Source organism: Thunnus thynnus, chromosome 20 (genome assembly GCF_963924715.1).
Source record: "Thunnus thynnus chromosome 20, fThuThy2.1, whole genome shotgun sequence".
NCBI classification, from domain to species: Eukaryota; Metazoa; Chordata; class Actinopteri; order Scombriformes; family Scombridae; genus Thunnus; species Thunnus thynnus.
Genome location: NC_089536.1, coordinates 8,243,662 through 8,266,465, shown reverse-complemented (window position 1 = coordinate 8,266,465; position 22,804 = coordinate 8,243,662). Strand labels below are relative to the sequence as shown.

General features: G+C 40.5%; 1 protein-coding gene across 6 annotated transcripts in view; it reads left to right on the top strand.

Moving 5' to 3' along the window:
- Positions 1-22,804, top strand: part of sdk2b (sidekick cell adhesion molecule 2b) — a 275,926-nt gene that overhangs the window by 81,986 nt on the left and 171,136 nt on the right. The window lies entirely within an intron of this gene.

Here is a 22,804-nt window from a genome sequence, read left to right as displayed (position 1 = left end):
TTTTTGATGCATTATGTTATGCCTATGTGGATAAATAGAATGATATACTACTGTTCGAATCCTTATGAGTATTCTGTCAAGAGGGCAGAAAGAAGGCCTCGTTTAAATCACAGTCTCAGTGGGGGAATCAGTGGAAACAGAATGAAAAGACTCAAGAGAGACATGAGCTTTCATCTCGACTGTTACATCTTGAGTTGGATGGGTTATCTGCCTGCGAATGTTTGACATTTTGTTAACAAAATCTGAGGAAGTCTTGCTTGGCAAAGGCTCACTAAGAACCTCAGTATGTAGTAGTGATTATGAGGATGTTTCTCACCGAGGTCAGTGAAAAGAAAAACTCTTGACTTAAACACTTAAACATAAATGTAACCTCAATGTATGTCTTTCTTAAAATTAAAAATTGTTTTGATAAGCCAAGGTTTTAGCTGTTGTCAATTTGAAAGCTGGGACTGGACTGCAAGGACAGAACATGTGCTGTACTGAAAGGCTTGGAGAGTAACGAAATACGTGGAATGGTGTCATGTAATTAGCAAAAATAAGGTAACTGTATTTTGTTGAAGTTAGAGAAAAAAAGACATAATCAGATTACCAATACATTTAGCGAAAATGGGGATTATTCGCAGGATTACAATTTTAAAATGCATTTTAAATTAAAGAACAATATACTACCACTCACTGTAAAAGTCCCAAACGTAAGCAGAACGGGAATGAGAGGGCAAAATAACTCACTGATCCACGATGATGTGAGTAGAGGATGATACCACATGGCACACGCAGGTGCACACAGTTGGCGCACATACACACACTTCACACACAGTGAACTTTGGGAGAGTAGGCAGGGATGGTTGTTACGCACTGTGGCAGTCCCAAAGACTTGTACAAATAAGTTAAAAGAGAGCTGTATGAGTATGTGACTGCTGTTGCGCACATAACGGCTCTCCACCGAGATGACTGCGTGTGCATAATTTGCCCAGAGCTGACAGTGTGCCACTGGTCGCCGAGCGCGTTCAATACTGAATGAGTTAGAGAAAACTCAGACGTATCGCACAGATAGAACCAAATATAAAAGGACACAGTGAAGCCCATGATGCCGCTGTACATACAGTATGTCTGCCACTGTCATTCCTCTGAGAGGAGCTGTGGAGGAGTCAAAGCTTTCGTAGAATGGGCACAAATACCCGGTGGGGGGGTCTTCGTCCACTGTAACATACAGTATACCTGTGTGATAGCTTCACACAGCCAGTGGGCCAAGCACTGTTTCGTCAGAGGCTTTCCCTGAGAATGTTCTCCCAAATGCACATCATGTTTGGTGCACTTTCATTTTAGGTCTATAGGCTACTGCCTGCATTTTTTTTGGTGAAAAAGTTTTTCTTTAAAAATACACTGAGCAGAGGACACATTTTTGATGCTAAAAGTTTCCCCATTCTTTTCTAAACTTACATTGTTCTGTTGTTTTAACAGAATACGCTTAAGTTAAAGTCAACGTATTGATATTTCTTTTCTCTTGTCTTTATTTGTATATTTGGTATTGAGGTAATCCTAAAGTAACGGAAAGTAATCAAGTTATGTTACTTTAATATTTACTTTAATGATCCTTGGATTAGGTTACTGACTACATTTTTTAACAAGTAATTACAAATTTATTGAATTACATTTTTTAAAGTAACCCTCCCAACCCTGTGTCCTGAGGCCCCATTTCAGCAGCAGAGAACGTGAATACTTCTAAGTATAATTTTGGAAAGAACAGATCAGTCCAGTCAGCCTCATTTAGGGCCATGTGAAGAGTAAATGCTCTACCAAAATGGAGAATTGCTTTACCAAAGTGTAGTTAAAAGCCACATTAATTCCTTGGCTTTGTTCCTTCCCAATTACCTTCTTTTTCTGCTTCCCCCTTTACACCCACCTCTGCTCTGCCTCATCGCCCTCCCCTTTTTCTCTATACTGTATCATCTGACTTTTCTCTTTATAGTGGGATTAATTGCCCTTGAATGATTTTATAATTGAGAGATGCTGATGTCCTGGGAGACGGTGAGGTGGATGCAATAATAGCCCTCGGAAGTCTTGAGATGAAAATAAAGGAAGGTGGCGCAGCACCCCCTCAGTCAATGTTGTAGTAGGCGGGTATGTGTGTGTGTGTGGTGTGTGTGTTGTGCAGGTGTGTGTTTGCCCAGTGACTAATCCACTGTAATTGTAAATGAACTGATGAATGCAAACAAAAATACTTTATGAAACCTACACAGCTTTTGACGCAAATTTATGTTGAGACTCTCTTCTTCCTTATGCAGACATACATAGTCAATAAACACACACACCCACGCACACACACATTTGATATCCACTACATAGGCTGTGCACATAAACAGATGTTCACTTCAAGTGCATAATTTTCTCATAAAAAGCTGTTGTGAATGCTCATGTCTGAATACAGAGGGTTCAAATATGAATAATTTATGACACATTTATGGTTGTGAGGTTGAAGGAAGTTCCTGAGATTCATGCAGATGTTGTTTTGATTGCGTACGATTATATTCACACTGACACATTTCAACCTTGATTTTAATCTAGATTGGAGTCTTGAATCAGGTTTCGGGGTTAGGGCTGCACTCAGGGCTAATGCAGATGTGAGAGGTGTGAACAGGCTCAATGGCAAGCTTTTTCTACTGAACACTGTCAGCATCAGCTTCCTGACTGATTGTCACAATGACTAGTTATTTTTGGCTGGACTGCAACAGCAGGGCCTGCCCTACACACACGAAAGTCTGTCACTGACTGAGTGAGTCACTGACTGAGTGATGAAGTTACATCATTGGCTGGCTGAAGCTAGCCAAACGCTGCTGAAGCTAAGTATCCCAGAAAGCATTTCGCACCAACCGACAGCAAGCAGCAATGGCGGAGATTAAGCTGTTGTAATTTTATGTCACTTTATAAAGTTTTAATATTTTTCAGGTGAGAATATTGCCACAATTACCTACTGAAGGAAACTGTTGTGTGATATTTACATGAGAAAAGAGGATCTGTGCGGCGTCGCCAGTGTAACTTAAAGTTAAATAGTAAACAACTACTATAGAAAAGTGCTATACAAATAAATAAACTTAACATTACATATAAACAGACATCTTATAAATGCTGCAATGTCCATGTCTCATGGTAACCAGGCGACATACAATTTAAAAGCCCTCTAGTGTTTCATATGTGGTCCAGCCATATACTAGCTTTTGACCTGTTCTTGTTCCGAACTGGTCTGGTTGCATGAACTGTGGTTCACTATGACAGACTCATTCACACAGACACACACAAAGCAAATGGCTTTAAAAGAAAACCATCTACACTCACTCCATCGTTTTGATACTTTTTATAGATTGTCCAATCATTTGTTCCCCTCCAGTTACTTTTGTCCATGTGCATTAAAGCACGGGGAGCCATTTGGAAGCATTTTCATACGAGGAGAGGAGTCCAGAAGTGTGTGACTGCACTTTAAGGGCAATATTTTTTTACAACCAACTTTACTCTGAGTTAAAACTATTTTGAGTTAAAAGCCAGTGAGCCATACTTCATTTCAAAAATCTCCATTTAATGTGTAACCAGGAGTTTGCAAGGCTTCTGTGACTTCTCATGTCTAAGACGCATTAGCAACGGGAGTGGGTTGAATGAAAGCAGCGGTATATCCAGAGCTCTTTTGCCTTCTTTGCTTCTTTCCAAATAGCCAATTATCAACCAAAAAAAGAGCAATCACAAAGCTTTTCTGCTGTGTCTGTGGGCAGAGTCTGCCTTTTTGTGGAGAGCTTGCTACTTGGATATGGTAGACATGAGCAGCCTTAATAAAAATAGGAATGATGGGATCAATAAAGCTGGATTGCCACCATGAGGGGAATTGGCAGGGTGCTTCATTGGCCGAAGCTTTAACAGAGAAACTAAGCTAAGTAGAGCCCTGCTTTACAGCCCAAGCTGTTCCAATTACTCTCTGATAGACTAGTGCACCAGACCTGACCACAGATGACACTGTGAAGATGAATACTGAAATTGCGCTGCGTCCAGTGTGGCAAAGAGGATGAATTATTTGAAAAAAGATACAGGCAATCCACAGTATTTAGCTTAATGTTGTGGGGGCTTCTTGTCGCAGGATTGTTTCCTCATTAACTGCATGCAATGTAATCAGTCTGGCTGACAGTGAAAATTAAAAACTGTAGTGCATGCATTATGCATAGAGAAAATAGGGTGACTTTATTTTACTTTGGAATGTTTTTGTATTAATTCTGTGGAGAAAGTAAGATTTATGGGGCCAGAACAGTGACAATTAAAATTTGGCATTGAAAACATAACCTGAACTGAAAAAGCAAAGGAAATATAGACTGATCTGTTCATTTCAATACATTTATATTTATTGAGGCAGGGCTGTTGTTCTGTCCAGTAAAAACATGAAGCTTCACTTTACATTCAGACAAACTAAATGTATCAGGTATAATTGTTAGATTTCATCTGTGAGACCAACATTTATCTTCCAAAAGGAATTATATCATATATCAAAATGCTACGGACACATTAGAACCAGCGGTAAATTACCAAAGAGCTGCACAGATCAGTTCATCGGATCATTTTCTCCCCTGGATGACGACGCAGGACTCGGGGCTGCTGCTGTGAGATGACCCGGCTGGTCTTACTCGGCCAATGGCTCCTCACATCTCCAATAACTGACCACATATTGAGAATCTAAATGGTTACTTTCTCGTCTGAAAAAATATTAAATCTTAATAAAGTGGCATATTAACAGTCCTAGAGCGAAAATTACAAGTCTGGCTCAAAATCTCCACCATCATTCTATTGCCCTTGGATATCTTCATCAGACTGCAAAGCATCCTGGGTAATGTAGGCCAAAATGATGTTTTGAAAGTTGAAACTGAAAACAAGTGACCCTGAAAAAAACGTAAAAAAAACTGAAAAAAGACAAACATTAAGAAGAAATCTGAAGATTGACATTGAAAAACACATCACAATGCAAAAAAAAATATCAAAATAAAACAAAATGATAAGATTGTAATTTTTTTAATGCCCTTGTTTTATTTTTCAGTGGAACTTGTTTCAGTGCCAATACAACTTTTTCCAGTACAAGTGTTTCAATGCCAAACTTTTATTTTCAATGCCAAAATTTAACTGTCGCTGCTTCTGGCCCCATACAGATCAGACTCTGCTTCATGAAAGAACAAAAATGTCCTGATGTATTAAGATGAAAACCCGCATTAACATTTTTTGAAATAGATATGAATGTACAACAGGATAACAACTTTTTATATAATGCAGATAGAAATGGATGCTAATGCGTCACATGTGGTTCACTCACTGACTGTAGGAATGGGTGAACAGCAAAATATCTGATACCATTTGTCAGTGCAGCTGAACAGAGATAACATATCTGGAACACGGTGGAACACAGCTCACCTCTCACTTCTCTCACTTTTTGATAGCTGGAAATTGAAAAAGCCTTATTTAGAGCTATCAGTAGTTTCTGATCGTGTACTTTTCTCTGAGTTTTGCAGATGTTCTCCTCCCTTCTCATTCTCTATTTCCCCCCCCCTCATCTCTTTCCTTCATACCCTCATTTCCATGCTTTTTTCTTACTCTTTTAGCTCTCATTTGTTCTTTTTTTTTTTTTGACTGGCTCTCAATCTAGATCATAGTCGTGAAGTATGGGTTGGGCTTGTTCTTTACTCTTTCAGTTTACAGAGCATGAGTCTTCCTGAAAGCTGACAAGATGAAAGAACTATTTTTCCCCTCTGTGTATGCTCTTCAGCTCATCATGTTCTAGCTCTCTCCACCCTCTCAACCTTCCCTGCTTCTTTCTCATCTTCAATTATCATCCTTTGGATTTTTTTTTTTCGCCCTCCCCCCCCGCCACCCCTCCCTCCCTTTTTTTCCTCTCAGCTAATGGAACTATAATGGAACCATAAGTCTAGAGAGTTGGGTTGTTTTGCAAATGGCAGTGCATACTCCAGTCAGTCAAAAGGAATTCAGCAGCCCCCTGCTGCCTGCTAGACACCAAAACATATCCAAATAACGTGCATTGCACTCTTACCTTTTTTGTCTCTAGCAGATGCCATTGACTCCCTTTTGATTTTAAGAATTAAAGTTTAATAAAACAAGGATATTGAGATTCATCCCTAGAATATGACAGTAAAAGGGCAGCATTGCATACACGCACAAGTCTTTAAATTAATGTTATCACTAATGGAGCAGAGCCCGTTGAGCTAGTCCATACAGGCAGAGTCATGTTGCTACGTGTGATGCAATACAGGCACATATAGGCTATACATACTGTACCTATCACCCAATTAAAATAAAGCAGACCATTTAAATCATACTTCCTCACATTCTTGCTGTTCTTGCAGATGCTTCATTGCTCATCTCGTAACCACAGCTGCTACAGTCATTACTGCTAATTTCAATGTTTGATGCTACAGTCATGCTGCTGCTGACCATTCTGGCATTTCATCAGCCCTACTTCCACCTTTTTATTTCACTCCATATGCCTTTAAGCAAATAAATTTGGCAAAAACAATAACAAAGAAATGAATCTAACAAAATCTAAATAGAAAATAATACAACACAAACTTCATCCTGATACCTTAACTTTTCATGTCTAATCCTCTTACAGTACAAAATCTAAGTCATAGTAAACAGAATTCTTTTTTTATTAAACAGTATTTTTTTAATTATACATTTTTAGCTTGTCAACAGGGCACTGCGCAAAGTGTATTGTTGCAGGAAGCAATGAGGACAGAGTCTCCAGATGCTTCGTGCATACTTCAGTTTCACCGAGTTCCACTAAAGTGTCATTATATTAAATTGCGGGATTAGCTGTGAAGAAGAACATTGCAGTTTGTTAATTTACCACACTGCCTATTCTAATCTTATTTCTCTCTTTCTTTTTTCCCCTGGCGCTGTTCACTCTGAATGCTTGCAAATAAAGGTAAGAGCCCTTTTTTATTATGCATGCATTTTGTTTATTGTGACGCTTGAGCAGAAAGTTACAAGTGGCTTTGGGGACTTTCTAAGACCTCTTTGGATAATTACTTTAAGAAAGCAATTAGCAAAACTCTTAAATTGGATAGTAAGTAAACAAGCTTGTGGCTTATGTCAAAGAAAATTGAGCAATATTTAGGATATAGTTAACATCTACAGACAACCATTGGTCTGCACTCTGCTTTTCTCCCTAAACTGTCCTGTTAACTTTTGTGCAAGGGAGCTTGGATGAATTAAGAAAAATCTTTAGCTGTTTTTTTATTTATTTTTTTAGCTGCAAGGCTGTATATAAGAAAGTGGATGAATTTTATTTACTGCCTTTTCACTTGTCCCCTCGGCATGTTTTACTACATGTCTTGATAAATGATACAGTAGTTTAATGAAGACTAGTCCACAGTGCAGAAATTTCATTTTTAATCTCAGTCACTTGCTGAATCTGTTATGTTGTTTTGGATTGCAGAGAGACAGTGGGGTTGCTGTCAGTAAAAAAGACCCCAGACTGCTTTTGACATTTCTCTCCAGTCTGAAGCTATTGATTGTGGAGAAAATCTAGGTTGGACTTGTATTTTTTCCAATGGAAAAGAGATCAAAAATCAAAAGAAGCCAGTGCACAAAATTCAAGGAGATATATCAATTATTTTTGCTCTACTGAAATTTTTTTCTTTAGTGTATCTTTTGCTGTACGTTTTTTTTGAAGGTCTGCATCAATTACCCTGAATAAACAAAAGATCCAACTTTGGTTTGGATAAAAGTCTCCAAATACTGCGGTGTCCCTTAGATTTTTCCTTAGTGATGTGCAGTGTCATGCTGATGAAAGATGACCCCACAAAAAGTTAGCTGACCCGCAGCAATTACATAATAGAGAAAACATATTTCAGTGACATTCATGGTTACACCTAATGCGAACAATGTTGTATCCCAGTACAGAAAGTGTCATTGTAGTACCACAGCGTATATCACATACGGTGCTTTTTCCTCTTGTCTTCAGTTCTCTAAACTTCAATTCTGCTCTGTTCTCTCTCTCTCTCCTGTCTTCTCTTTACTCCACCACCACTTCTAGCCCATTCTCTCTGGAAACGAAATGGTTCACGTTAGCCACGGTTAGCCATGGTTCACGCAACGTTGATAGGTTCTCACAGCTGTTTACCCCTGTTTGATGTCTGTGCCTAACCTTAGGGGTCTACATTGTTATATAAAGCAAACCTTAAATGTGGTTTTATTTCTTTTAAAAATATGACCTAAAGCCAAAAGAACATAACTATTTATTAACCTTAACAGCCAACGTTTTACCCTAGTTAGAAGCATGTTGGTTCATCTATTTCTACTGTTATCTCTAAACAATGTACAGAACTGTGAAAGCCACAGAGGCTTTCGCTGCTCATCCCATAAAATATGCTTGATACAAATAACTTTGAGTTTTTTAAAAAGTCTAACTTTCAACCTTTCCGATTACTTCCTACCCATACCTACTTATTATCTTTTGTTCATTGCAATTTTAGCCTGGCAAATGTGTTAGAACACCACGTCATTCTAGCCCCTGCCAGCTCTAATAGGCTGCCATGATGCCTAGACCAGGCGCTGGCTCTATAATCCTTCACTCTGTCTGCTTCCTTATGCTGCTATGAGTGGAAATGAAAGTTTCAGGCCTGAGGTTGAATACAGTATGCAGAGACTCTCATATAGCCATGAGTCAGTACAGACTGGGCTTTAATATAGCCTTGCAAACAAAGCGAGTAGGCGGCCGGGCTTTGAATATAAGCCCCCCATACAGGCAAGGACGATCTGTCGCTGCACTGCCAGAGACAATAAGTCACTCTGGCACAATAAGAGAAGGGTCTCCAGCTCTCGATGAGGCGTTCAATATGGGATGAATAGCATCTCTAATGACCACCCCTCTGCTTATTACCGCTGTGATTACGAGCCATTTGTTTGCTTTATCATGGCCCTAAACCGCAGGGGATTTAATGAGTGTTGGGATGTAAAACCATCTCCCCCAAGGCTGGGAAGGTCACAGGGATTGTTTAATGTGGCACAGAGGGTGTTGGGCTTTTTTACACATTCCGCTTTGCTGTTTGTGAGTTTTTACTCATCACAACCTCGACTACTGACAGAATTATTCATGGCCTCCACTGGGATGGCAATGCATCTTGGGTTTTGTAAAACCAGCAGAGAAGAAAACATGGGTGAATATAGTCTTTAGATGTGGAAGCCTTAGTGATGATGAAGGGTTTTGGTTAAAGTGGCTTAACCGATGATGAAAATGATGTCTGGGGCGAAAAGAAGGATGATCATACAGAAATAGACTCCTTTAAATTGCAGAATGAGTTGTACTGTTGTGGCTGTCGAGGGTATACTTGTGTAATTGTTCTCATTACAGCACCATCATGACTTGTATTGTTATTATGTCTGACTGCATCAGTTTGCCATTTCCCCTTCATCTTTCGCCGCAGTCTCAGCGGGCTTCATTATCAATAATTAAGAAATGGCAGGCACACCCGCGTCTGTTGCAGCCACCTGACGGGATGCAGGCGCACACACAAACGCACACATCAACACTCGTACACATACAAGACGTACCAGAGGAATGGCAGGAGGTTTGGGCGGCCTTCATATCTCTCAGTTCTTCATTAACCTTTCAGTAAGACTCACAAGGCAGCTGGTGATATGTAGTAAATAATGAGTGAGAGCCTAGTTGGAGAATCAGCGTATGAGTAATTAATGTTTGTTTGGTCGCACCCATCTCCAAAGAATCCGCGGATAATTCGCACTCTCCATGTTTTCCACCTGCAGGTCAAACAATATGGCTGACATTTGGGTTGATGTATTCGTCAAGCAATCTCATGAAGGGATCAGGCTGCACATCCAGTCCTGATTATCAGTATCAAAGTTCCATTACAGCTTCATACTTGCAAATTACAACTAGGAGAATGCACACACTTTTGACAACAAAATTACAACAGCGATAGGAGAGATAGGGATAAAGACAATACATTTAGTTAGAACAGGAAATCAGAAGTTTGCAGCTTTCCCTTGGGTGCCATTAGGGTCAAAATCAAGTCATGGCTACAATTAAGCATTGTCTTGAGATTCTGGTTCTATAAAGTGCATGGTGAATCCTCTAGTCTGGCCCTTTCATTAAAATGACTAATTGATTATGGGCCAAGACCACGGCCAAAGAGGCAGTGTATCAATTATTAAGCTGCATTAATAGATTAAACGGGAAGAATGTGCCGAGCATTTAACTTCTGTAACCCATTGAAAGTGGAAGCAATTATGGAGTACCTCTTTGACCACTCAAAAAAAAAAAAACTGTCTGTAGTGAAACCGGTGCCCTGGCTATTCTCTAAGGGCTACCGCACTGATCCCACGAATGGCATTCCACATAATTAACAACACTGGTCCAGAATTTTTCTCTTTTATGTTCCTTAATTGGTATTCTATATTTGCTTGTCTAATGATGACAGGCCGAGGCTGGAGAGAATAGGCAGGGCTCACCCAAAGTGACATATCTTTCTCTCCATATTGAAGCACCAGATAATCACCCATCTCATAAACGGAGTTATGAACATTGTCAGCCTTAATAATTGCTCTTCTGGTGGCCTTTCAATGCATAGTAGTATTTCGATCCAGGCCACTACTCCCAAAACATGATGGAGAATGTGACCAAATTAAGATTCTTCATGCCTCTCCTTAAGACTTGCAAGAAGAACTTTGCCATTGTTAAATGCTATTGCTAAGATCATCAAAGGTGATTGAAGACAGTCTTTGCATTTTCATAAACTGAGACTGCATTTGTCATGAACAAAGTCAACACAAATCAACAGATTGGGTCTCCCAAAGCAATTTATTCATGCCATAATTTAACCTCAGTGGTACTTAGACCTTCTTTGGTAGAGTAGGACTCTACAGTTAGAATGAAATGCCGGAAATAGCCACATCTTTAGCAGGTACAGGAAAGCAAGCAGGCCTCTTTTGACAAATGGCACGTCAGTCAGTTGGGCAGCCTATTGATTGGGCGGCCTCTAGCTGCGATTTATGCCTGCCATTCCTCTCCCATTTGAAGGGGGAGGTGTCAGGAAGTGACAGAGTTATGTACAAGTCCTCCACATGATTGGTGACCCCAAGGTGGGCTCTTTACCAACCCTGCAGTATGCCCTCTTGCAAAAAGCTACATAGGAAGAGGTGGTATTTGATGTGAAATGATGGAGAGGAATATATTGTGCTGAACTGTAGGGCAAAAAACAGCATGAATATAATAACCCTCTCAGCTCTGATTAGGATGAAATTTCTACTTGCCTTGCCATTGCCTTGATTAAATCTCACATCTTAAAACAGCCCCTGTGGCATTGTGATGCAGAGGTACAGGATGAAATGAGAGTTTGCCATTTTTCAGCGATGATTGCTTTATTGAACCTGGCGATGATGACCATCAGCAGGCGTGTGTTTGCTCCTGCTGCTTGCAAAATGGAAAAAAAATAAATAAATAAATAAAGGAACAGAATGGGAAGAAAGGGAGCTACACCGCCTGCCACTTCCAATCTGACTCCTCTCAATCAGTCGCTTTACTGACATGAATAAATCAGCAGAACGAATCCAAATAAATGTTTCGTCCTGTTGCAGTAATTAGCACTCTTTCCCGTAAAAACTATAAATGGATGCTGACTGGTTTTTTTTTTTGGTTTTTTTTACCTTTCTCTGTGATCTTTGGGCTTTGTATAGCTGTGTATACCAAAAGCTGGAAGGTTGAGTAGGGTGAGAGTGATCAGGGTTTGGATGCATTTGGCAGACGTTTCCTGTTATTCAGTGGCTGATGGAGATAGCTGATAAGTGAATTGGTTTGGTGGTTTGCACTGTAGAAGCTACTGAGCTCTGGTTTGGTACCTTGGCATGAAGGCAGCTATGATTTGTGGCTAGGGCACATTGCTGTTTTACGAAGAAATGGAGACAAGATGAAAAGTGAACATTTCAGTCTGCTAAAGTGTTGAGCCTAATAGTGCAGAGCCAGGGCTGTAAAATGTCATAAGTTCGGGACCAATATTGGAAGTTTTGCATCCAAGCCTCGGGTGCTAACTTAATAAAACTTTATTCTGTCATATATGGGAACCAAACCGAATATAATATGATCCATATTTGGTTCTGACCCCAAGTTTAAGTTCAAGAAGCAAAGATCTTAAGTTTTTACTAGACATGATGACACATAGGACATTGGATTTTATATCCTATCTTCCTCGGTTAGCATAGACTGCAGACTAAGTCAAGGACAGTTGAAAGCATCAGTTTCATTAATGCTTCACAACAGGATTTACTAAAAACCTGTTGCCACATTACTAATGTGTGCTTCTTATATCCTGGCTCCTGTGCTCTTTGTTGAGGTGAGTACCATTTGCCACTGGATGGGTTTTGCTTAAGGATTATGGTGAGAAAAAGATCATTAAGTGTTAAAAAAAAGAAGATTCAGATAAGAAAAATATTAAAACTTACATAGTAATTAATATTTATTGAACCGCATTTACACGGGCAGAGATGAACATATGGTCCACACAAGGTAGGCAACAACGCTCCAGCTATTTTGTGTTCTGTCATTCTTAGTCAATTATGTTGCTTTTCATTGTTAATGCTTAAGCGATGAGCAAAGTACCACTTGTTTGTTTGCCTTTTAAATATGCTCCCCATGACTAAGCCATGTGTCATGGAGTGCACCCCTTTATCCACCCAATCAAGTGTGCCCACTTCGGAGTTAAGCCAATTAGCAGCATGTAGGCTGCAGTATTTTCACTCTCCCTTCTGTCATTAGTCTTGGTCCAAGTCAATATGTAGACACTTGATCTGTGAGTGTTTAGTCACATAGCATAAGTCCTGCCAATGACAAAATCCTGTCATCCCTATGAGAGTTGTTGACAAGGGTTTGTCATCACACAGAAAACTCCTACACACACATAGCAGCACACACAATGTCCCACTCACCTTCATTAGCCTGACTTTGTGATCTCAGGTCTTAATGAGAACTGAGAGAGAGCAAAACAAATCCATAAGACTTGCTAGGCAAACAGCACAAACTAGGTTGCCTCTGCCCCATCTCCAATTTCTCCACTCCTCTTTCCTATTTTGACTAATGTAATTTATGCAAAAAGAAATTATAAATAGCATATCAATACCGCCACAGTTTTCCGGGCCGGGCATGCAACACCACTCCCGGCTGTCAGGGTAAGTAGGTCGGCGTGTGACTCTGAGAGCACACTGCCTAGTCAACCCCCCCAGTGCTGTGTGTGTTATATGTGGGTCTGAACAGAAGATTTAACAACAGTACACTCCAAGTCACATCCAAAGAGAGACAAAAGACAGAAGGGAAGGCATGGTGTGTGGTTTTAATCATGAACCAGTAGTTCCTTTCCATGATCTCATGAGTTCAGAGGAATGCGTTTAAGTAAATTTGGGTTGCGATCTGTTATGGTTTGGAGGTTTTCTATTTTTTGTCCATAGCTACAGTAAATTGGGGAAAAAATAACTCTTGTATTTTTATTTAAAAGTTTAGATGTATGCTTTTTATCCAGCAGTTCTTTTTTAGTAATTTAGAGAACACTTCAAAGGACTTTGATGGAGACAGTTAGCCGAAAATATTGTCGCCTCTTTGATGACCTCATGAAAGCAGGGTTTACATCCTTGAGCTGATGGCCAGTGATATGTGGGCGCCCATTACAGCTACCCTCCCACAAGTACTTTTCTTAAGTAGACCTGTTGCTAATGAGTGTGTGTCCTCTCCCCGAGTCTCTTGAACCAGTGAAGTTTATGTGTTTTTTCAAATTTGTCTCCCTTAATTATCTCCACCAGGCGTAAGCCTGGAAGGAGATCATGTGTTTGGTCGTGTGTGTCCGTGTGTGTGTGTGTGTGTGTGTGCATGTGTCTGTGTGTGTATCTGTCCGCAGCTAATCTCGCACACTACTGGACCCATCAGCCTAATATTTTTTGTGAACATTTATGACTGTGTACTCAAGGACCTCTCATGTGATTAACAATTTTTTCAAGACCTATAACACATTGACTGCTGTTTTGTACTGCTTACCAAAGAGAAATGGACAGATGGAGATGAGACGACAAGAGCCGAACTCTCCACGCTGAGGCCAGATTGTAGACTGATTCGCTTTCTACCTTTGATTTGTCGTTTTATACTGTCTTTGTGGTTAAACATGATGTGTTGTAAAAAACGAAGGCATTATAAGCTGTAGATTCAGCCTACATCTTTTTCAGACTGCAGAAAACTTTATTGTGCTGTGATATTTAACTGTTTGACTCTTTTGATGTGACTATGTATATATGTATATGATTTTACAGATATTCTAAATTCTATTCTATTCTACTGTCATGCATACACGCTGGACACACAGCCTGCCCTGCACTTCCTGTTCCCCTCCCACATGCCACCAGACACACCTGACGGAGATCTGCACTCTACTGAGTACACTCTTCTAGTTAAAATGGTGTTGTGCCACCGAACACGTTGATTGCAGCCCCCTTCTCATCCAGACATCTTTCCCCTGGTGTCCTGCACTCAATAGCCTGTCCCCTAGTTTGCCCTATCTGCGCTACACTCCTTATATTAATACCTAGATGAATATTAATGTCCTTACAGCTGTTGTGTTGTTTACCGGGGCCACGCCACCGCCTCTAATCTCTCAGTGTAATTAGTCAGGTAGAGCATTGAGAGACACACGATAAGTCTGAAAGAAATACAAGGAGGATTCAGTTGAAAAGGAGAGAAGAGTTGGCGTTGTAAAAAGGGATGGCAGGAGGTGTGTGTGTGTTGGTGGGGGGTGGACATGTGAGCCTTGCAGGCTTTTCTAATTAAGTGGTTTTCAAAAGGGGATCAGTGAGGGAACACAGTGGTGTGTAAATAAGCTTGTATATATATATGTGAGAGAGAGGGAAGGAGGGGAAAAAATAGAGCAAGTGAGTGAGGAGAAACAGATGTAAACAAGCTGCTGTATAAGAGAGAAAATGTAAATAAATCTGTGTAAGAAAAAGAAAGGATGAGAGAGTCAAATGTGTGTGTACGTGTGTGTGTGTGTGTGTGAGGAAAAGAAATGAAGAGTAAACAGTTGGTTTTCCAAGCGGCTCACGCATAGCTGCTGATTGCAGATATGAGGCAATCCTTTGGGGAGTTTAAGGAAATGTAGGGAAGAAAAAGTGAGGTCTTGACATAATTTTCTTCCACTCACCATCAATCCTCATACTGCCCTGTGTCTTCTGAGAACAAGAACATGATTTCTTTCTTTAATTACTAACTACCCACCAGATTTTGAGCAACAGTTTCAGGGTTAATGAACAGATGAAAACTTCCCTAAACTAGCATTTTATATTTATTTAGTAGTACTTTATGTTTAAAGACATAATCCCAGATGCAACTGTAAACAAAAACATTGCTAAACAGCAAAATTCAATCAAAAGGATCCTGATTGACAGGTCTTTTATGACAGGAGTGAATGGGGCTAAAAACTTGCACACACTAAATGTTAACATCAGCAATGTCTGTAAACACAGCAGTGATATAAACTTATATTATCAGTTATGATCAGTTGGAAATATACAAAAAATATACAAAAATGTATATGCATTTAGCTCAAATCTATCATGGCCAAAAAATAAGGATGGGCCCTTTTTAAAATATGAGATATCTTTAATGGAAAGTATGCAAACCATGCACACAAAGTCAATAAACTTTAATTACTGGCAAGTTGAGGTATATCATCTGAGTCCAGTATGTTTTGGCCAACTGGGCATGACTACAGTTAGCAAAGCAATGGCCTAGTCAATGATAATGCTGACAGTCAGTGAGTCTGTTTGTGTGTATATATTATATGTGAGTGTGTGCTGTGTTGTGCTCCTTTATTCAGTGCCAGACAGGATAGATGAGAGCAGAGGAACATTGCTTGTCATTGCTGGATGACTGAGCCCTTTCAGCCTCCCTCCCCCAAATGCAAAGATCAAACCACAGATGGCAGTCAGTGCTGTGTGATGGAGGTCGAGGATGTTACAGCGGGCCGGGCCAGTAGGCTGTGGGTGTGCTTTTTTACTTGTTTTCACCCCGGGTCTGGAATCTGTCAACTCAGGACAAATGGTGGCATTTTGTGGGGTAAAAACTGGCTGTGTGCCAGGCTGCATTGTTATCAACAACGGGGCCGGTTGAGTTTTAGAGGACACAAGCAGGACTCTGCCACTGCCCACAACAATATGGATTAAGTATAAGGCTTCTGATGCCCTTATTGCTGTAGCATTGTACTCTTGTCATTCAGTGGAATTTACGCTCTTGCCCTCTTGTTTTCTTTTTGCAAGGCACAATGGATAGTTATTAACTCTTCAGTAATTGTTTTCTGGGCCATTTAAGCAATGTACAGCTCATTCCGTTGAGCTTATTTTTCCTCACGTCTAATGAATTAAGATGAATCGCGTTAAGGTCAGACAGCAATTTAACTGAATCTGTTATTTATTTTAGGATTTGCTTGATACGGCACTCAGTTCCATTAAATGCCTCTGTTAAATTTTTCACCTCTTTAGCCCTTTTCAATGGTGTGGGACAAGGCCCCGCCGTGTTCAATTCCAGCACTTGAAGTACAGAAAATTGCCTGTTGCCAAAAATATTTCTGGACTCAAATGTTCCCACTCTTTTTTGTTTGTTCATCTTAAATGAGGCACATGGGACTGAGGTTAAGAGACTCTGGTTTGCCAGGCATCTCAACTGTGGGTGGACAACTGTGCAAATGTACCAGATGTAGCCAGACACTGAAGGAAGACAGAGTAAAACAATAGACTTTGTTGGATGAAGGGAGCAGGGTGACTACAGATTAAGATGGCAACAGGAGTCAGGGGAGAAAGGAGATGATGTGAGTTTCTCTGCTGAGTGATGGCCAGCAGGGATCAATGTCAAAACAGCAGATATCATTGTTGCCCTGTTCAATCCTCCCCTCCTCTCCACACCCCTATCCATCAGCTTAAGCAGAGGGGAACACGGTGCATGCTGTGGAAAGACAGGAGCGAAGGGAGCGCTGGTGGTAGTGGGGTCAGACAGGGGGGCCTAACCTCGTCACAAGGCCTAAACCTTGCAGTCAGTCATTGTTGACCCGGTCCCACCCCTGCAGCCATTGTTATCCGAGAATCTCATCTCTCCGGCTGACCTCGCAGAGGTGAAAGAGACGACGGTTAACGGACTGCTGTGTGAGTTTGATGTATGAGTCCGCGCTGAGGATTGACGTGGGAGAGATGGTGAATAGCAGGTTCCATCAGACGCAGCAGGAATCTGGAAGTCTGAACTGTCAGATGGCTTTTTTTTTTTTCTTTCTTTCTTTGTTTTATGGAGTTGTCGCATCTGGCTGTTTGGGTCAAAAAGCCTCAGAGTGAAAAATGTGGGTGTGTTTTGTCTGCTCGAGGCGTGCTTGTTTTCCTGTCGGCGACATTTTAAACTCCTTAATGTCATGATTGAAGTGTAGCCTAAGACAGAAGGTTTAGATGTTTTATTCTCCTTTTTGGCTTCAGGGGTTTTACCATACACTCTTTTGCTTGTTTTAATTCCTCTTGCCCACTGGCTAGACAGCAGTATTAACTGGAGATATATCCACTTTATCACTTACCCAGCCTACAGTTAAAACACCAGATAATATTTCCTCCCATATACTTTAGTTGGGTCCTGACTATTCATTATTTATGATCTATTCCAAATTACATTATCTTTCACCAGGCTTCAATTACACCCTTCCCTGAGGCTGGGAAAATGACTCATGGTCTGTGCAAAGGACTGTACGAGAGAGAGAGAGGCTGATCATTTGTGTGCGCTCGTATCTACCATAGTGAGGTAGAACCTAATTTTTCCACATTTCAGACGTCTAATCTGACAAGTTAATTGATTGGACATAAAGAATAAAATATCCATGCAGTAATGCAAAAATATATTTTGAAAATTGTGATCATTATTGATGATAGTGTAGTAAGGAGGATGATTACACACTGTAATCAACCAGAATCAGCAGAATATGTGCTACTGGAGTGTATAGCATCTACAATTAGGAGCAGAGGGTACATGTAAGCTATAATCAATGAAAGAAGACATGATAATATTTTGTTAATAAGTCTTTTGAGGAATGAATCATGATAAATGTAATGTCGGTTAATTAACTATTTAGAATAAACAAGTTTATCTGAGAGTATTTTATTTTACTTTACTGCCAATCTGCTGCTCCACCCTCCAGTCCAGTGGGAGGCAGACTGGCTCGCCTATGGCCAATAATGAGCAGAAGTTAAATCCGAACTTTCAAGTTTTTGTTCCAGGTGCAGGAAAACCTACAGTGAAATCCAAATTACACTGACATTCTGAATGACGCAAATTACAAAAAAATCCATTCTCCTGCTTTTAACGAACACCGTTTCCAATAAGACCAAGACAACTTGACAGACTGAAGCCAGTCAAGTGGCAAGCTATGAGAATGAAGGCAATCACTCCAGTCCAGACGTGGCAATACAATAGTCTCCTTCTTACCTTTTCAGAGATGATCCTGATGTAGAAGAAGAAGAAGAAGAAATATGGATGACATGCACACTGGTTGGCTTAAAACTTAATGGGAGTTAAAAAAAAATATCTGAGAGTTCAGGTTCTAACAGTAAATACTATTTATCTCAGAATGTGGAAAGAAAAATTCAAAATGATCTTTTAATTTTGCTGTTAGATGAAATAACCTTCAATCAGCAATTTCACAGAGTTACAGAAACTAGTGGATGTGATTTCACTCTCACATTCTCTCTAGTGATTTCAGGACTTCTGTGCTGTAATTTGGATTTTTTTGTAGCCTTAATGTCGTTAAGCTAGCGGGTTTCTACCCATCCGTCTACACTGCATCGGTAAGAGTTTGTCAGCCCACAAAAGTGTTGTGAGCAACCAACAAAGTCTGCTAGCTTACCTATTTTGGACAGCATCTCCCAATGTGGATACTGTAGAAACTGATTGGAAAAGAGTAATCTGCCAAGCAGTGAAGACACACACTGTCCCACACCATGTCAAGGGATGGCTGGCCCAAAAAAAAAGGCAGTCTGAAAAATGCTAACAGTCAGAGAAAATCTTTCTGTGCTCCCAATACTGACTGCCTCTTAGAGATTGATGGGGAGAGTGTGTGTTAGTGCGTGACTGAAAAACCAAATGAAGGAATGCCCATTACTAGCTGCACTCGCATCACATTTGCTTGTAATTCAGTCTGACATATTTGACTTTAGTTTGATCTTGAGTAGAATTTATAATGATGTTCTGTGTTTGTTTTTTTTGTTTTTTTTACAACACTTGTCAACACAATTAGATTGGAGTTTTGGGTCCGTAGGGGTTGAGTAGGTTAAACTTAGAGTTTGATAAGAAATCTGAGGTTCTGCATGATTTCAAAAGGTTGAGTTGTTCTAATATCATATTACTGACTTGGACACTTATTTCCCCTGAACAGTTAAGTGAAGTAAAGCTCTGTACTCCACACTTTCTTTCTTTTTTTTTAACCCTAATGTCCAAAATGTATGCTATTAGCCATTTGAGAAAGAGGAAGGCAGTTGACAGAGACAGAACGGGAGGGAATGAAAAGGAGGAAGAGAGAGACAGAGCATGTTTAACATGACATCTAAGTATCTAATTACCTCTGTGGCTATGTCAGCCTCCCAGACCAGGCTGCAGTTTTTACACATACTCTGACCGTGGGTCTCTGAGCCTACCCCAGTGTCCTCTTGTCTCCTCTGTGTGCCCTACTGGAGCTCATAACACATTTAATGTGGCACGGCAGAAATGACTACTTGTGAATAACAACCTGAAAAAGCTGCATTATGGAAACTATTGGAGGGGATCAGAAAGAGAAGAGGACAACTGCTACCTTGTTTGAAAGGTTTTTACCCTTGCCAACACTGCATTGTGTCTCATGAATAAAGCGTGTTAAAGGTCATGGGGCAAGATGTCATGTATGCAGAGTAAATATTAATAACCTTCTGAACTGTCTGATAGCATGTTCTGCTGAATTTTATAGTCCACTGACATGCAGTGCTGCTCCTCAGTCATAGAGGAAGCAATATAAATATTTGACTTTATGCAATTGGTATCACTGGTTGAGTGCTCGCTAAAGAGCGCTCCCATTCCTGTCTCCATCGTCTGTTTCTTCACTGTATCCTTTTTGTCGAGCTTATTTTTGGAGAATGATAAATGAAGAACGATAACCTCTTCCATGAGCGTATTTGAAGATATGTTGCAGAATGTACGCAGATGATTGCAGCGGAGGGTGGTGTCTGTTGGGACAGAGTTCAACAAAGGGAATCGTTAATACACAGCTGACAATTTTATGGATGTGCAGGCTGATGTCTTTCCATATAGTCATGTATAATTCACTCCCCTCTTTAACTTTTTATTAAGTCGAAAGAGCGGCATATTGTCCATTGTCATCCACTTTTCTTGGCTCACTCCTTGTCTCTCTTTTTTGTGTTTTTTTTTGTTTTTTTTCCTTTTACTTCATTGTCCTTTTCTTTTTAATGCAAAAAGAAGACAGGGTAGATCTCAAAACAGAAAAGTGCCTCACAGAAAATACTGTTCCATTTTACCCAGAGTGCCTGCAGTGGTTAATGTTGGTGACAATGAGGTTCTGTGATTTCATGCTGTGTCCACTTTCCTCAGCCATCACAGTGTTTTCAGTTCCTTCCAGCCTGCTTATTGTTTGTCAGGGTCAGATCAGATAGGAGAAATGTTGAGAGAAGATTAAAAAAAAAAAAACTTTTTTTTTTTGGAGCATTTGTTGTTCTGTTGGTCTGATCCTTGTGTTTCTTTGTGTGAGTCTCACCTGAGCCTGCTCAAAACAGCAGAATATCTCAGCATAGACTAGGCACAATCCTTTCTTTACTGACTAATATGTGTTGCATACCACAATTCCCTCCTTCTCTGACTTTGTCTTTCTGGCTTTGTTTGTCCCACTGGTGACATTTCATGCCTGTCATAGCCGTTGTCTCAGTGGTAGGGCAGCATAGAGGTGTAACTGTTAGCATAGTCACCAGCAGAGTCTATTAAAGGCAAAGTGCTGTAATTCATCCTTTCATGCCGAGGGCCTGCCTTCACTTTCAATGACACGCACAGTGATATGTGGAGAAAACCCAGCAGCATGTGGCAGCATCCGATTTACCACTTTAGGGTTGAGGTGCCCAATATAGAGCGTTCTAATTTTCCAGTCTGCTGCGTAGGATGCACTGTTTCAAGTTGTGTAATGGGATGGTTCTCAATCTGTAGTGCCTTTTTATACATTTATAATTCTACTTGTACAGGTTTAACTCTCTCTCACTCTCTCTCTTTCTCTTTTCAAGTGTTGTGCACACCTCCAAGCCGTTGTGGCGGTAGCATCTGAAGGCACTGCAGTAAACTCTACACACACCGTACACACAATTAGTCAACACTCTCTCTCCATGGTATTCTTTCTATGATTGATTCATGCGGAGATGAATTGCTACATCACACCTTTACCCCCCCCACACCTCCCCACCCTTTTTCATTTCTTCCCCCTATTCTCATCACTGCAGCAACAAAGGAGAGTGTACACAATATGCCCAGCATGTACTGCGGTGCACACACTTCCTCAAGCATTCTGTCAGAAAGTCCAAAGGCCCCAACTGCAAACAAAGAAGCTCCACTGGATGTTTATTATGTATAGGTTTTTTTTTCCCATATACCAGTATATCCTTTGGGGGGAGCGGAGTGAGCGAGATGGATTGTGGAGTGTGCATATTTGCAGAACGAGGGAGGAGGAGGCTTTTTCTGACGTTTCAGCTAGATGCAGTGCCTTCATGGGATTGCATTACAATCCCTTTGCCCCCGTGTTGTTTTTCTCTTCACATTATTGCATCAGAGAGGTAATGCAGACTTTTGGTTAAGAATAAGCTGGACTGAATCATTTCACCCAAAGATATAATACATATATTTGGCCTTTATGCACCTTAGAAGAGCAACACGCTCGTAGAAAGACGATAACTTCTTTATGTTTTATACTTTTATTGCATGCTGCCAAGGCTGCTATTGTTGTGGGTGGCGTAATTGAGTCTGGGACTCCCATTGAGAGAGAGAGAAGTGTGCAGTGTGGCTGGAGACCATCAAGTTTTGGTAAACCTTTGACGCCAGAGTGCTTCATCTGTTTTCTACTACTACTGTATGTCTATAGATTCCCAGGAACACTTAATGCACGATTCTCGCCATCACCTTGCAGTGTGATACAAGCACAAAAGTGCTGCGTTTCCAATTTTTGCTCAACAAGAGAAGCTTAAGATTTCAGCGGTGTGCTCACATCAACAAGCTTTTTCTCCAATTATGCTTTTAACTCAGCCTCATACCAGTGTGGCTTATCGTGTGAAAGTGAGCTGGTTGCTCTCTCTCGGTGTGAGAAATGCATAATCTGTGCTTCTCTCTCCTCCTTACAAGCGCTTTTATGCAAATCATGTGTCTATTTACTCTATGGCTGGTAGGGAGCATTTTTCTAATTCTCAATTTCACTTTTAATGCTGTGCATACTCAGATTCTCACATTGGTATGGAAGGAAGGGGAGTGTCAGGTGAAAAAGGGATGGATTTCTTGTTCCAGGGTTGTTGGCAGCAGGTGGGAGTGTAATAGCGGGGAGTTGTGTGGGAAGAGAAGAATGGCACTGTACCAGTTTGTAGTTCCATGGGGATTTTGTAGCATGTGTGAAGGAAAGGACCTTATGTTGTTTGTGTATTTCAATTCTGTGGTAAGATATGACTTAAAGCAGACACTCAATGTGGA